Source organism: Melanotaenia boesemani, chromosome 5 (assembly GCF_017639745.1).
Source record: "Melanotaenia boesemani isolate fMelBoe1 chromosome 5, fMelBoe1.pri, whole genome shotgun sequence".
Classification (NCBI taxonomy): Eukaryota; Metazoa; Chordata; class Actinopteri; order Atheriniformes; family Melanotaeniidae; genus Melanotaenia; species Melanotaenia boesemani.
The window spans coordinates 12,067,556-12,082,248 of NC_055686.1; the positions used below are offsets into that span (position 1 = coordinate 12,067,556).

Consider the following 14,693-nt stretch of genomic DNA (forward strand, 5'->3'; position numbering starts at 1 on the left):
TTCCCACCCCTTTCCTTTAGTCTTTTTGCATAAAACATTATTAAATGCGCAAAAGACCAGGAAATGACCTGGTACGAGGAAATATTAAATGGATGTAAGATTGTTATCAAAGATGACAAAACTTGATGTGCAGTTAAAGCCGATTTTTAAAGCCAAGTTTCATTAAAGCTGTATATAAACTGTCCCTGTTAATCCACTTTAAAATGAAATGTATTTATTTATTTACCTGTTAATGGGACATTGTCTTCTGCTTGTTTTTTTCTCTGTTAAGTGTTTGTGGTCATTCTGCATCTCTGCAGAGGGAACTATGTTGTCGTTTTTTTGTGTGTCTCTGTGCACACTTTGTTTCTTCCAATGTTTGTTTTTGTATTATATTTTTAAATTGAATAAGTACAATATAATCATTTTAACTTTTTTTTAGCATGATCCTTTGCCTTCTAGGCACATAAACTTTAATGTCCACGCCTCTGAAACTGATGATTTGTGACCATAAGTTGGGTTTGATGTAACAAATTATGTAAAATAGATTCATGAAATCAAATAAAATCAAATTTATTTATTTGATAGGGACAAGTATGTTTCATGAGTCATGTCACACACTACAGCATTTTAGCCAATGCTAATTCTCAATACCTGTCCCTAGTTAGGCTTTTACAAAAAACACAGACAACAGTGACTATACACAATACATTACAATGCAAAACAATAAAACATCACAAATGCAACATGTGATGTTCACGTCTGACCTCTCTATGAAACACTATCAAAATATAAAACAATGTCTTCAGTTGTCAGTGCATATAACATTCCCACCTATTTAACACCCACACAGAAAATTACATTTTCAAAAATGAGTACAGTCCTGGTTTGTCTTTAGCCAGTTCTTAAGCCTGAAAGTAAACCTTTTAAAGTCAGATATGGTCTTAATGTCAGATGGTAGTGAGTTCCAGAGCTTAGAGCTCTTAACAGAGAAGGCTGTCTGTCCAAAGCTAGTCCTGCAGTATGGGATTTTCCAGTTTTCTAGTGACTCTGCTGCTGTTTTGTCTCTCAACAGATGTACTTAGTGGCTCGGGTGCTAAATGATGAATACATTTGTGAAACAAATATTACTGAAGCTATCAAAGCTCATTAGATTATATTTAAGGATGGTACAATGATGATGGCAGATTGGCTTTTTATCAATAATGTTTAGTGCTCGATTGTATAGCAAGCTTGTACGTTTGTTCATAGCATGCATGTACAGCTGGGCAGCCTGGTTTGGTATGTAGTTTCTGATTAGTTTTAAACAGTTTAGATTACTGTGTATTGTTTTTGAGATTTTATATGTTTATCGAATTTAAGTTGCAGATCTAGGACCAATCCAAGATATTTAAAATCCATTACAGTATGAATTATTTAATTTTTTAGGTAAATTGTAAATGTTTCTTTTAAATCTAGTTTCTTAATAGAAAAACACAGACAATGTTTTTGAAAGATTTAGAGCTAGCTGATTTTCGATGAGCCACTGCTGGATGTCCCTCCCGTGGGCTCACTACCTGCAGGAGGGGCCATAGCGGTCAGGTGCAGTGTGTGCTGGTGAGCTGGGCGCCGGCCAAAGGCGAGGACCCTGGCGGTCTGATCTACGGCTGCAGAAGCTAGCTCTAGGGACATGGAATGTCACCTCTCTGGTGGGGAAGGAGCCTGAGCTGGAGGTTGAGCGTTTCTGGCTAGATATAGTTGGATTCACCTCAACACACAGCTTTGGCTCTGGAACCACTGTCCTTGAGAGGGGCTGGACCCGCTTCCATTCTGGAGTTGCTCCCAGTGAGAGGCGCCAAGTAGGTGTGGGCATGCTCATTGCCCCCCGACTTGGTGCCTGTACATTGGGGTTTACCCCGGTGGACGAAAGGATAGCCTCCCTCCGCCTTCAGGTGGGGGAACAGGTCCTGACTGTTGTTTGTGCTAATGCACCAAACAGCAGTTCAGAGTACCCACCCTTTTTGGAGTCCATGGAGGGGGTGTTGGAGAGCATTCCTTTCGGGGAATCCTTCGTTCTGCTGGGGGATTTCAATGCCCACGTGGGCAATGACAGCGAGACATGGAGGGGCCTGATTGGGAGGAATGGCCCCTGATCTAAATCCGAGTGGTGTTTTGTTGTTGGATGTCTGTGCTCGTCATGGATTGTCCATTGCAAACACCTTGTTCAGGCATAAGAGTGTCCACATGTGCACTTGGCACCAGGACACTCTAGGCCGTAGTTCGATGATCAACTTTGTAGTCGTATCATCGGACTTGCGGCCGCATGTCTTGGACACTCAGGTGAAGAGAGCGGCAAAGCTTTCAACTGATCACCACCTGGTGGGGGAGGATGCTGGTCAGGCCTGGCAGACGCAAACGTGTTGTGAGGCTCTGTTAGGAAAGTCTGGCGGAGTCCCCTGTCAGAAAGAGTTTCAACTCCCATCTCCGGCAGAGCTTCAACCATGTCCTGGGTGAGGCGGGGACATTGAGTCTGAGTGGGCTGTGTTCCATGCCTAAATTGTTGAGGTGGCCAACCGCAGCTGTGGCCGCAAGGTTGTCGGTGCCTGTTGTGGCGGCAACCCCCAAACTCGTTGGTGGACACCAGCAGTAAGAGATGCCGTCAAGCTGAAGAGGGAGTCCTATTGGGCCTGTTAAGGCATTAGCCATGTTTTTTTTAATTATTTTTTTTATGTCTACTGTTTTGTACCAGAGTGAGTCATTCTGTCTTATAGATGGTTTGGTCTTTGAGAGTGTCTACAGATCCAAGTGGCTGTCCCAAGACATGTGTCACCTACTGATTGGCCCCCGCTGAACACCAGCTGACAACCAGCAATTCCCTTGCTTTACAGGCTTATTTAAAGATTGACTTATTGTAAATAAATTCATGTTAATCCGAAAATAGTTTGATCCAGATTCAAGGGCCGGGATGGGAAATCCTTTTGTGTTGCACGTGTAGACCCTAGACCGGGAGTAACAAGGCCTTTTTGGCCTGTGGGACTACAGAGGCAGCTGAAGGGTATCTGCAGGCTAAGTGGAATGCAGCTTTGGTGGTAGCTGAAGCAAAAACTCGGGCATGGAATGAGTTTGGAGAGGCCATGGAGAATGACTTCCGGACGGCTTTGAGGAGATTCTGGTCCACCAATCCGGCGGCTCAGGAGGGGAAAGCAGTGCTCCATTAATACTGTGTACAGTGGAGATGGGGCTGCTGACCTCGACTCAGGACGTTGCGACGCAGTGGAGGGAATACTTTGAAGACTTCTCAATGCCAGCAACACGTCTTCCGATGAGGAAGCACAGTCTGGGGACCCCTAGTGTTGGTTCTCCCATCTCTGGGGCTGAGGTCGCTGAGGGGGTTAAAAAGCTCCTCAATGGCAGAGCCCCGAGAGTGGATGAGGTCCATCCAGAGTTCTGCTAGGCTCTGGATGCTGTAGGGCTGTCTCTCTGCAGCATCATGTTTATCGATTCGCAAGAAAGCATAGATTATAAAAAACTGATCAAATGAAATTCAAATGTGACCTTCATGTTTCCCATCGCCATGTTACCATTTAAACAAAAAGGTCAGAAAGGTACAGTCTTACCTAATTAATCCAAGCCATCCCGACAAAGGCTGAAGCTTCACGTTTGTCTCTGACAGATCTGCATCTTCTTTTAGCTCCACCAGAATAATCCTAGACGTTAAAACACAGAGATGAAAAGTGTGGCTTTGGAAGATCAAAACTAACTATAAACCGAAGGACTTAATTTCAGATTATGGGTCTGAACATTTTAAATGTAGCTGTTTTCACATTTTATCAGGTTTTAATAACTAAGTAACAAGAATAGTTCTGTCTCATATAACCAGTATTAAACAGTCATAGTGAGTAAAGCTCCCGGTGTGACGTACCGGGATGCAGCTGTTCCCCTCTCTGACATACAGCTTCAGTTTGCAGTGTAGGTAGACGTCAGTAGTGAACTGGAACATGTCGAAGGAGAGGAAGCTGGAGGTTCCATCTCCATTTCTCTCCACTATTGCCGTCTAATCAGTAGCGCTTGCACAGCTCATCACATACGAGAACAAATTTTCTCAGCCTCCAATAAGAAATCACATCATGAATGAATCCCAGTGAACAGCTGCCACTTCTCAGTGTGTCTCATCTATTCTTGATCAGGTCGTGTTTTGCAGTGCTGGAGGACGAGTCTTGATCAGTTGCCCAGCAGGAGTCTGTATCAAGTCTGCATCCAACCCTCTGGTGTCCAGCTCCACCCAGATCTTTTGGTTAAGCACCACATCGCTGTTGAAATCTATAGCTTGTGGGAGGTAGACGTCGGTGTAGGCCTTCATGGTTACAGTGTAAGTCCACTCTCCAGATGTGATGTGCTGGACCACAGAGCTGCAAACAACACACATAAACACTTCAGCTTCTCTGACTCACAAACCAGCTGACAAGTTTCACATTGTAGTTAAAGTGGACCTACCAGCCAGAACACATCTGTCTTTGAGCCTGAAGGATATACAGTAGTCTTGATTTCTGGCTAAATATGGATGCAGAAGAAGTCGATGTAAAACTGATCATGACGATCAAAATAAATGTTTTGGGCTACGTTGTGTTCTTGTAGGTGACTTGGCTGTTGTTGACCCATAGGGTCAAACATTCAGATGGATCTGAATAAGTTCCTTTAACATGTTGCATATGTGAGATGTTGACTGGAGCTCAACAGATGAACAACATAAAGCAACAAAAGATACTAAAGAGGAGCTGAAGAAGCTCAGTAGAACAATAGAGGGCATGTATTTGCTAGCAGAGAACAACGAGGTTGAGGAGAGGACCCACTGTAAGCATTACACCACAGGTGTTGCTGGCGTCGAAGCTGAAAGTCACCATGTGGCTCTGCTGGTCCATCTCACCCTTACAGGTCTCATCATTGAGGTGTAAGAGAGAGTAGTCAATGTTTGTTTCATTCAGGAGACAACCCACCAGACTGACTGAGGCAGAGTTCTATGTGCAGAGTGTTGGATCACCTGAAATTAAAATAATTCATTCATTCATTCTCTGTACCGCTTGGTCCATTAAGGTCACCAGTCCATCGCAGGGCCAACACATAGGGACAAACAACCATTCACATACACACTCACTCCTAGGGAGAATTTTTACCCAAAAAAAAAAAAAAAAAAAAAAAAAAAAAAACGGTGACATGTTTTTCTTCAAACACTTAGTGCTGTTATGTTTTAGTCACAGCTGTCGTGCCCAGAAAGTTTAAATCTTTGTAACTGGAGGTGAAAACAGCTCTACGGAGGCAGGCTTTGTAACCGTTAGGCTTCATGACACAAAACTCATGATCACTGCAGATCTTGTCGGGACAAAAGACCTCAGGGGAAGCTGCAGAAAGACATATTGGGTAATAATTTTCTCCAGCTTGACATTGCTCGGGCTGCAGGCTCTGGCGACACCTGACACCGTCCACTGCAGGATATTTGCACAAAGTCTCAATACAGGCAGTTATGTAGGGAGTTGGATCCACCTCGTGTTACAGGAGGAGAAGGGCGCCTCCTTCAGGATGTTACAGCTGTTCCACACATGGACAGAGAGAACATGAGATCAGCTTAACTGATGAGTCCCTTTATGTTTATCTTCCATCTGTGATCATGTCATGTTACATGACTCGTGTGATGCTATATGTCATTTAGATCAGAGTATAACAGCAGCAGATGTTTCCTGCTCACTGTTCAGTCATAAAATTGCAGTCGATCGTACTGTCAGCAGCTTCAGAGTACACAGTGTCACAGCTGCAGGAGACAAACACATAGTCAGGACTGCTGCTCTGTTCTGGCTGCTACATACAGCACATGTTTTATTTCTGGAACTCATTCATCAAGTGGCAGGAGAGTAAGAGTCAGAGTGGTTACCTGGAGAAGCTGTACTCAGAGGACTTTTCTCTTGAAAAACTGTTGGAACAATGGCACTTCTGTACCTTCTATGTGGATCTGTGCTGTGTTTCCATCAAAGAACAGAGAAGCAGAGCGTCCCGATGTCGACACCTGGGCAAGGACTCCAGTTTGGTCGTTGTTGAGCTTGACACCATGAACCTCCTGGACCGAGCTGTTGAGGGTCAGGGGTGAGTTGCCCATCTGAGTTACAGTGGAGAGAAAAGATGGAGGAAATACATGTCAAGCACTTACATCAGCATCATCTTCTCACTTCATCAAACTGTTTCTAATGTCTCTGAGAGAAAAGATGAGAGTCTCCACCAGACTGTGGGGAGGATTTTAGATGAAACTACTCTGACTCATGGGCTGAAATTTAGGCAGCTTACCAGAACTCTGCCACCTTGTCCCAGGACAATGTCACTGCCACCCAGTTGCAGAGTCACACTGTCCACAAAGCTCACATCTTTACGACGCCGTTCATGGAAGTTGGCCAGAAACTGATGGCCATAATCCCACGAATCTGACACCAGAGTGTAGGAACACCTTCTCTAGAGGCAACACCTTTGTGAATGTTGATGACAGCAGGACCGGTCACAGTGCAGGTTTGGGTAACACGAGCACTAACATCATTAGTTGCTGCTGAGGGCTGCAACCACCAGGGGGCACTCCTTAGTTACAGACATCACACTAAGGACACACCCGTGCAGATCACGCTGCAAGAAACCTGCTGATCACAAAGTTTGTCAGCTGCATTAAACTTGGATTATCTGTAGCTGCATATAAACAGCAGCAGGAAACCGTTCATATTTCATTAGTATCTGATTTATAAAGTAACTTAATCAAAGTGAGAAGTCTGATATCATTCTCTTAGTTTACTGATCTTGGTCTCGTCAGGGTTGTGTAGAGTTACTGCTGAGGTAAACCCAACACTTCCTGTATTAAGCACAGTATTGGCACCATCAACACATTTCTCTTCCTTCAGCAGATCTACCTGGCTAAAATAAACATAAACATAAAATGTTATGCTTGTTGGTCCTTCTTTCCTGTCCTTTCCACCCCAACCAGCCGTTTTTTAATAAGGGAGTTTTCCCTTTCCACTGTAGCCTGCCAGCCCACGCAGCTCAACATGGGGGATTGAAATGAAGTCAAGATTCATTGCGGTTCATTCATTGATGTGAATTGTGATCAATGTTACTGGAGGCTGAACTTTTTTTCTTGTTTGTGAGCAGCTGTACAAAAGTTGCTGATCAGATGGTGGTGGTGGAGAAAAACAGGGAACCTCCAGCTGTTTTGGATGACCCTTAGAGTCCTGTCAGTCAAAGATCAGGGCAGCCATGGGCTGTGAGAAAGGTGATTAGCAGGGAAGATGAAGACAAGTGAGATGATTGGCTCAAACAAAGCCAAAACAGACATCACAGAGATGACGGCAAGGTTTACAGAAGATACACTTGTCACATTTTCCCCTGATTGTCTTCTCAGGTGGTTTCCATGGTGATATGGAATGACTGATGATCCTTGACGTATGTGTGGTCCTGATCTGGAGCTTGGATCTGTGGAAAGATGAGCTCAGTTCCAGTGGCTGTAATGAAGCTTTAAGTCCCACAGCTGGAATCAGCAGCTGCTTTAGTGAAAGTGATGTGAAGATGGCAAGAGGGATTCTTAGTGCTTTACAGAAAATAAGCACAATTTAACATTAGTTCATTAAAAAAATAACATTAGTTAACAGTTCTGAATAAGCTGCAGGTGTCTAATGGATTTTTTAGGCAGACCTGTAAAAACACTTATAATATGTAATATTAACAATAATATGTAATAATCAAACTGACTAAAGATGAAAGCATGCATTAGTTTTCCAGGTCCTGCTGAGACATCAGATCTTTTACCCTTGATATATTCTTAAGGTAATAGCGGGCTGACTTTGTAATTCCCTTAATGTGTTTTTCAAAGTTTAGGTCTGAGTCCATCAATGCACCCAGATTTCTGACCTGGTTGGTGGTTTTTAGGTGTATAGACTGAAGCTCTGTGGTGATCTTTAATCGTTTCTCTTTGGCTCCAAAGACAATCCGCTCAGTTTTGTTTTTGTTTACCTGAAGAAATTTCAGAAACATACAGTCATTAATCTCCTCAATGCATTTACCAAGAGCCTCTACAGGGTCTCTGCGTCCTTGTAACATTGTATTATATATCTTTGTGCCATCTGTGTAGCTTTGGTAACTAATTTTGTTCTTTTGTATGATGTGTACCAGTGGGAGCATGGAGATGTTAAACAGAAGAGGCCCCAGGATGGAACCTTGGGGAACTCCACGTGTAATTCTTGTCTGCTCACATGTTTAATTACCTATTGACACAAAGTACTTTCTGTTTACGTTTTGAATCAGTGTAGTGCAGTGCCAGCAAGGTCCAACCAGTTCTCCAGTATAGTTTAAGTAATATATTGTGGTCAACTGTATTAAATGCAGTACTGATGTCCAGTAGGACCGGTATTTTTTCATTGTATTAAAACGTATGTCATTAATGACTTTTGTCAGAGCAGTCTCAGTGCTGTGGTGCTGTCTAAAACCTGACTGGAAGACATCATAGCAGTTGTTTTGTGTTAAAAAGTAATTTAGCTTTTTTCAAAGATTTGATCTGGAAAAATTGAAGATTTTAGATCAGCCTGTAGTTGCTCATTTGTGTCTTGTCTAGGTTGTCCCTTTTTAGCAGAGGTTTGATTACAGCTGTCTTTAGAAGTTCTGTGTTACGATCTGTCCTGCCACTCCCCTGATTCTCCAGCACTCCCCTGATCCTCCACACCTGTTCCTGATCCGCTCATCGTAATCTAGTCAACCTGCCACACCTGTCTTCCTTTGTTCCCCAGTCCTTTATATACCCCACCAGTTCAGTCTCATTGTCGGACCTTAATCCACACACCTCAAGGACTCACTCCCGTTCCGTTTCCAGATTCCTCACGTCCCTGTTTGGTAATTGTATGTGTATCTGCACTATTCCATACTGTAGCTGTGGAGGTGGTCTCCAGCTACAGGTACCTGGGTGTGCACATAACCGAGGACCTCACCTGGAACACCAACACTTCCCAGCTGGTCAGGAAAGCACACCAGCGCCTCTACTTCCTTAGGAAGCTGCGGCGAGCCGGACTAGGGAGCGCTGTCCTGAGGAGCTTCTACCGCTGCGCGGTGGAGAGCGTCCTCTGCACCTGCATCACTGTGTGGCACGGCAACTGCACCGCCGCTGAGAGGAGGGCTCTGCAGAGGGTGGTAAAGGCTGCACAGAGGACTATGGGGAGCAGCCTTCCCACCACCTCAGACCTCTACACAGCACGATGCAGGGGGAGGGCCCTCCGCATCATGAAGGACTCCACCCATCCAGCACATGGACCTTTCCAACCCCTCCCCTCAGGCAGGCGGCTGAGATGCATAAGGAGCAAGACCACCAGGTTCAGGAACAGCTTCTTCCCTGAAGCTGTCAGACTGCTGAACTCTTGCCATGCCCTGTAGACCCCACCCTACTTCCCCACCTCTGAACACCAGCCCAAACCCTGCTGCCCTGCCCCCACCCCCCCCATCCCCACCCCAACTGAATCCACCCCCCCCCCCCCCCCCCCCCCCCTCCGACAAACAGACCTGCACTGCAAACACTTTACTCCCCCTAGGGGAGTTCCTGTCCACATGTTTACATGTTTACCTGCTGTCCATATAAGTGCAATATCATTAATATTAATATCAGAAATGTTATACTTTGGACTATCACTACCTCATGCACATACATACTTGCACATATTTATCTAGGCTGCACATGCAAACTGGGCTCTTTAGTGTTTACTGTTATTTTTATTTAAAAAATTTTGCTGTTTATATTCTATTGTATTTAGCTTATATTCTATTTATATTTAGCCTATATTTCTATTTTTCTTCATGTCTTATTTTATTTCACTTATTGCCCTCCTTCTTATGGCTCAAACCGGGACCTCAGTTCTAATTTCGTACCATAAACATGTAAATGTGAGCTGGTATGACAATAAAGTTCCTTGAATCCTTGAATCCTTGAATCCTTAATAAATCTGTTAAACATCCTCCTGTCTTCCTGGAGTCCAAGTGTAACATTCTGGGAAGATGCCCGAAATTAAAGACAAGTTTACAATCTGTAATAGATCTGGTTCTAGAGTCTTTGAGACCTTTTTGAAAAAAACCTGCATGCAGGATGTCCAAACACCAAGAAGAGTTCAGCTGGCGTAGGATGTTGCCCAGATCTTTGCTGTAAATGGGATTAAACTGTGTCATAGTGTTTAAACTGGTTTTCAATGGACACAGTATGTCTCTTGAACCTACTGTTGATGAACCAATTGCCTGTCTGATATTCGGAATTTTGTCTGTGAAGAATTTAGCAAACTCATTGTAGGCATTGTCAAGATTGGCCTCCCCGTTTTGCAGCGGCCAAATTCCAGGTGGCGGTTAAAAAAGATTAATTGAAAAAAAAAAGTCCTGATACCTGACACTGGAGTATATCCCCACACACTCCTGGTTCTACTCCACTCACACTGCGAAGTCCCTGGGGTGATGTCACAGTCTGCAGGGGATTTCCCCACACCTGTGCTCCACTGCTCCACTCTAGCTACCTATGGAGGAAGTGAAGATGGAATTACTTCCAACAGTGCAGAACACTAAGGATTCCTTAGCTCTCTGTTCCTGGTCTCAGCTTGACCTCTGCACAGCACCAAGTTGGTTCTGTTGCTCCACACAGCTTCAAGTCCTTTGTCCTCTTTCTCCTCTCTGCTTGATCTCTGTTCAGTCCTCCTAATATCTGCAGAATGACTGATTGCTACCAGCTGGAGTCAATAATTACTGTAATAATTGTTAATTATCAGGCTAATCAATCATAGAACATAATCATAATTCTGTCACCTCCCAGCCCCTCCTTTCCTGTTACATACATCCTGTTACATTTCCTGATACACTGTTATTTTGGTCTAACCAAGTTTCAGTTAAAAACTTAAAATCAAGGTTGTGCTCAGTGAAAAAATCCATCATTAAAACTGTTTTCCCTGCTAAAGACCTAGCATATAATAAAGCTAACTTTGATAGGGTTAGAATTGTATGCCCTATGTTTGGGGGCATGCTGTGGCACACAGGGCATGTTAACCCTACTTCAAAACCTTTTAGAAGCAGCTCTCTGCGTTCTGACCGAGCAACATTTCTCTTTCTGTTACCTAACAGAACCAGTTGGGACCGAAATGTTGTCTCTGACCGATTTCACAGCTCATCTTTTCTCTGTTTTAGTGGTAACATGAAGATGGGAAATATGAAGGTTACATTTCATTTTACCAGTTTTCTATAATCTATGCTTTATTGCGACTCCATAAACTAGAAGTATAATCAGGTATGACTACTGTATCCTGCATCACTACATCTCCCAGCATACCTGCAGTCATTTCCAGACCTAGTAGAAAATAATTAATTAAAGTGGCTTTAACAACTCTGTTTGCTTTGTGACTTTCAAACAGGGAATATCTAATTACAGGTTGCAGACATCCACATACAGAAAGGTCTTTAACCAGAGTCATTAGTTTTCTCAGGTTATTCAAGCCGAACATATTTTAGGCATGAAGATGTACAACAATCCAGTATTATTGAGTTAATACTAACATGTGGTGATTCACAAATACAGTCTGGAGTCATGAGGTGATTTAAAGGTAATAAGTTAATCTAATAATTAAACACTTTCTAAAAGATGGTTTCTCAGAGTAATAACGTGATCAGGGAAGTAATATAATCATAGTTAAAATAGCTGTATTTGGTAAGATTTCTTATACTTTGATTTGCTCTAAAAGTATAGTAAATACAACATGAACAAAGACTGAAAACAACTCCGTGCTGAGACCCACATCGTTGGAAATAATTTAGTTAGATGAAGAGTTAAAAGATTTCTGCTCAGTGTGTTGATGGTCAGGTAACCATGGAGAATGTTCAGCTTCTTCGGGTGGACGTTGATTGGAAGGATTTATTAGTAACTGAGTGTAACCTCAAGATAAAACTCTTTAAGGTTGGTCAACCCAAACAGTGATGGATGTTGGGTTTTTGAAGAGCATCTAAGTCTGTCTGAAGGAAATCTGCTGCCCTGCAGAAGTTATTTAGGAACATAATTACATATCTTTCATTTTCCTTTAAAAGTAAACCCCAAGTGCATCACACTTTTGTATTAATTCTCTCTTTTAAACATGTTACTGTGCTCAATTTTATCCTTTAACAGTTTGTTCAGTATTTATAAGACAAAGAAATATGTAACATAAAGGGTTTAGTTAAAAATTAAACGTAGTCTTCTTTCAGAGTTGGCTGACCCTCATTTCCTTTATATTCTTTATTTTATCTGGACTTTACTTTGATATTTTGATGCAACAATATGCCTATTTTAATGGTTTTCATTTAGATGATAATCATTAGAACTCTGTGGCTGCAGTTAAATTCATTATGTTCATTCTGAGAAAATTCAACAGTATGGCAATGTTGTTTTTTTTTTATACATTCTTTTGTTTGTTTGTTTTGTTTTTGTTTTGTTTTGTTTTTTTTCTATTTCAATATAGTTTTTAGACACACAAACAGTGAAACAATAATGGTTTAGTTGCCAGAGAGCTATGCAGGATCTCATTGTGTAGATCTTAAGAGAGGTTGCGTCATTTGACCAGTCAGTGCTCCACATATTCCCCTACAGCTGAGCCAAAACTACACATTATCACATTATACTATTACAATATCAGTATTACTAACATCTGAACATTTCTTCCATTACTGGGATCTGCTTCATGTTACTTTAAACCTGAGAGATTAACAAGAGAGTTGAATGTATGATTTAATGTATGAAAAGTATGAGGACATACATACATACATACATATTTATATGTCCCGGGTGGCAGAGTGGCCCCGATAAAGGCCGCCACCACGGGTTCTTTTCGGATCAGCGAGACCTAAAGATTTTTTTAAGATCTTCAATGCTCATTGTGTTTTTGTACACCATCTCCTGGAGTTCATTCATGTTGCTGTTAATTTCATCTGTCTTGGCGGTCAGTGCACCTATGATGTTGTTCTGTACGTCCGTTAACGACAAAACAGGTTCAGTATTCAGCTTAGCTTTCTTTTTAGACGTACCTTCTTTAACTGGTGTTACGGGGCCAGAGTCACATGCACCATTGTTTATGGAGTTACAGGCATATGAGTGGGTAGAGGCTATGTGTCTTTTTTTCCCTTGTAGACTCACTTTCCATGTTTGCAGTTACGGCTTCTTCAGTGGCGGGGATTTATTTTGCAACTCTGAGAGTAGTTATCAGTCTTTTGTGAAGTTGGCCAAAGTTTTTTTCCTCACCTCGGTAAAACCTGACCGCTCAAGGCAGCGCCATCTTGGGACCCCCATGTATGCAGCTTATGGCAGGGTTCCGAGCGGGATCTTGCTGACACATCCTGTGTTCAGAGGTCTCTTCTCCATAGCTGGGCCTATAAAAACTTGCGAATTAATTTGAAAGCTGTGATTAATGTGATTAAAATTTTAATCATTTGACAGCCCTAATTGTAACATATTATACTTTATTAATCCCAGCTGGGAAATTCCTTTTCTGTTTTTAACCGATCCCAGTTACACTCAGATGGGGTAAAAGCATAAACACGTTTCACTGGGAAGGCATTGGCCTGCCAGGTCAGATTCTGGCACCCACGGAAAGGTTTTGGGTCAAGTGCCTTTCTCAGGGCCCCCCATCAGCCAGTTCAGGGATTTCAGTCTGGCTCCTCCATCCCCAGTCCACCTCTCTAACCAATAGTCAACCACACCCAATTGCTCATGTCATAACTACAGGGCTTAAAGCAGGGGTGTCCAGCTCCGGTCCTCGAGGGCCACAATCCTGCAGGTTTTCGATGTGTCCCTGCTCCAAAACCACCTGACTCAAATTGAAGAGTCATTGTGCAAAACTTAACTGGCTGTTGGAGCCATTTCATTTGAGTCAGGTGTGTTGAAGCAGGAAACACTGAAAACCTTCAGGACAGCGGCCCTCGGGGACCGACTTTGGACACCCCTGGCTTAAAGTATTCCGGCGCTGTGCCGGTGTCCTGGCAGTTTGGTATAATCAGTGTAGTAGCATACCGTTGGTTAATGCACGCATGAGTAGCACAGAAAACTGCAAATGACTCATCAATACAGCACCACTGACTGCTCAGAAAGTCAGCATATAGCAGCTAATTTAGTCTGTTTTATTGCTTATTAGTCGAACATTGCTCAAGTCCATCTTATCTATGACTAAAGCTTGAGGGAAACTTATCCCAGATGAAGTGTGTGAAACTGTACTTATATGCAGTTTTTTCTGTTAATCTTGTTGCAAGTGAGATTGTAATGTTTAAATATGTAGCATCAACTTAGCATTCAGTGCCTTTTCCCAAACTGCGAAATTAAACACTAAATGTTTAACTTAGAAATTACTTTTGCTAAATTAAATATTTAATATCAGTGAAACCTATCTATCAGAGCAGTATACCAATTTATAAACTCTATTCTTTCCATATATTCAACCTATGAAAATGGCATACATAGGTATGATGTTTTGATAAAGCAGTTTAAACCAGGGATCTATTTAATTATAATCAGGTGTGTTGCAACATCTTGGGCGTCGTGGCTTAATAAGTTTGAAAACCACTGGGCTACAGCACGTCACTTTGGTTGGTGGAATGGAGGGTAAGTTTGTGAAGCCTGTTTTTTAAGTTTGCAGGGAACACCTGTTGTTTGAACATCAACACATAAATCTAAAGATTTATCTAAGATC

General features: G+C 42.5%; 1 pseudogene; it reads right to left on the bottom strand.

The window, feature by feature from the left end:
- Positions 1 to 2,354: 2,354 nt before the first annotated feature.
- LOC121639249 lies at positions 2,355 to 13,154 on the bottom strand (annotated as a pseudogene).
- Between the last annotated feature and the right edge of the window lie 1,539 nt (positions 13,155 to 14,693).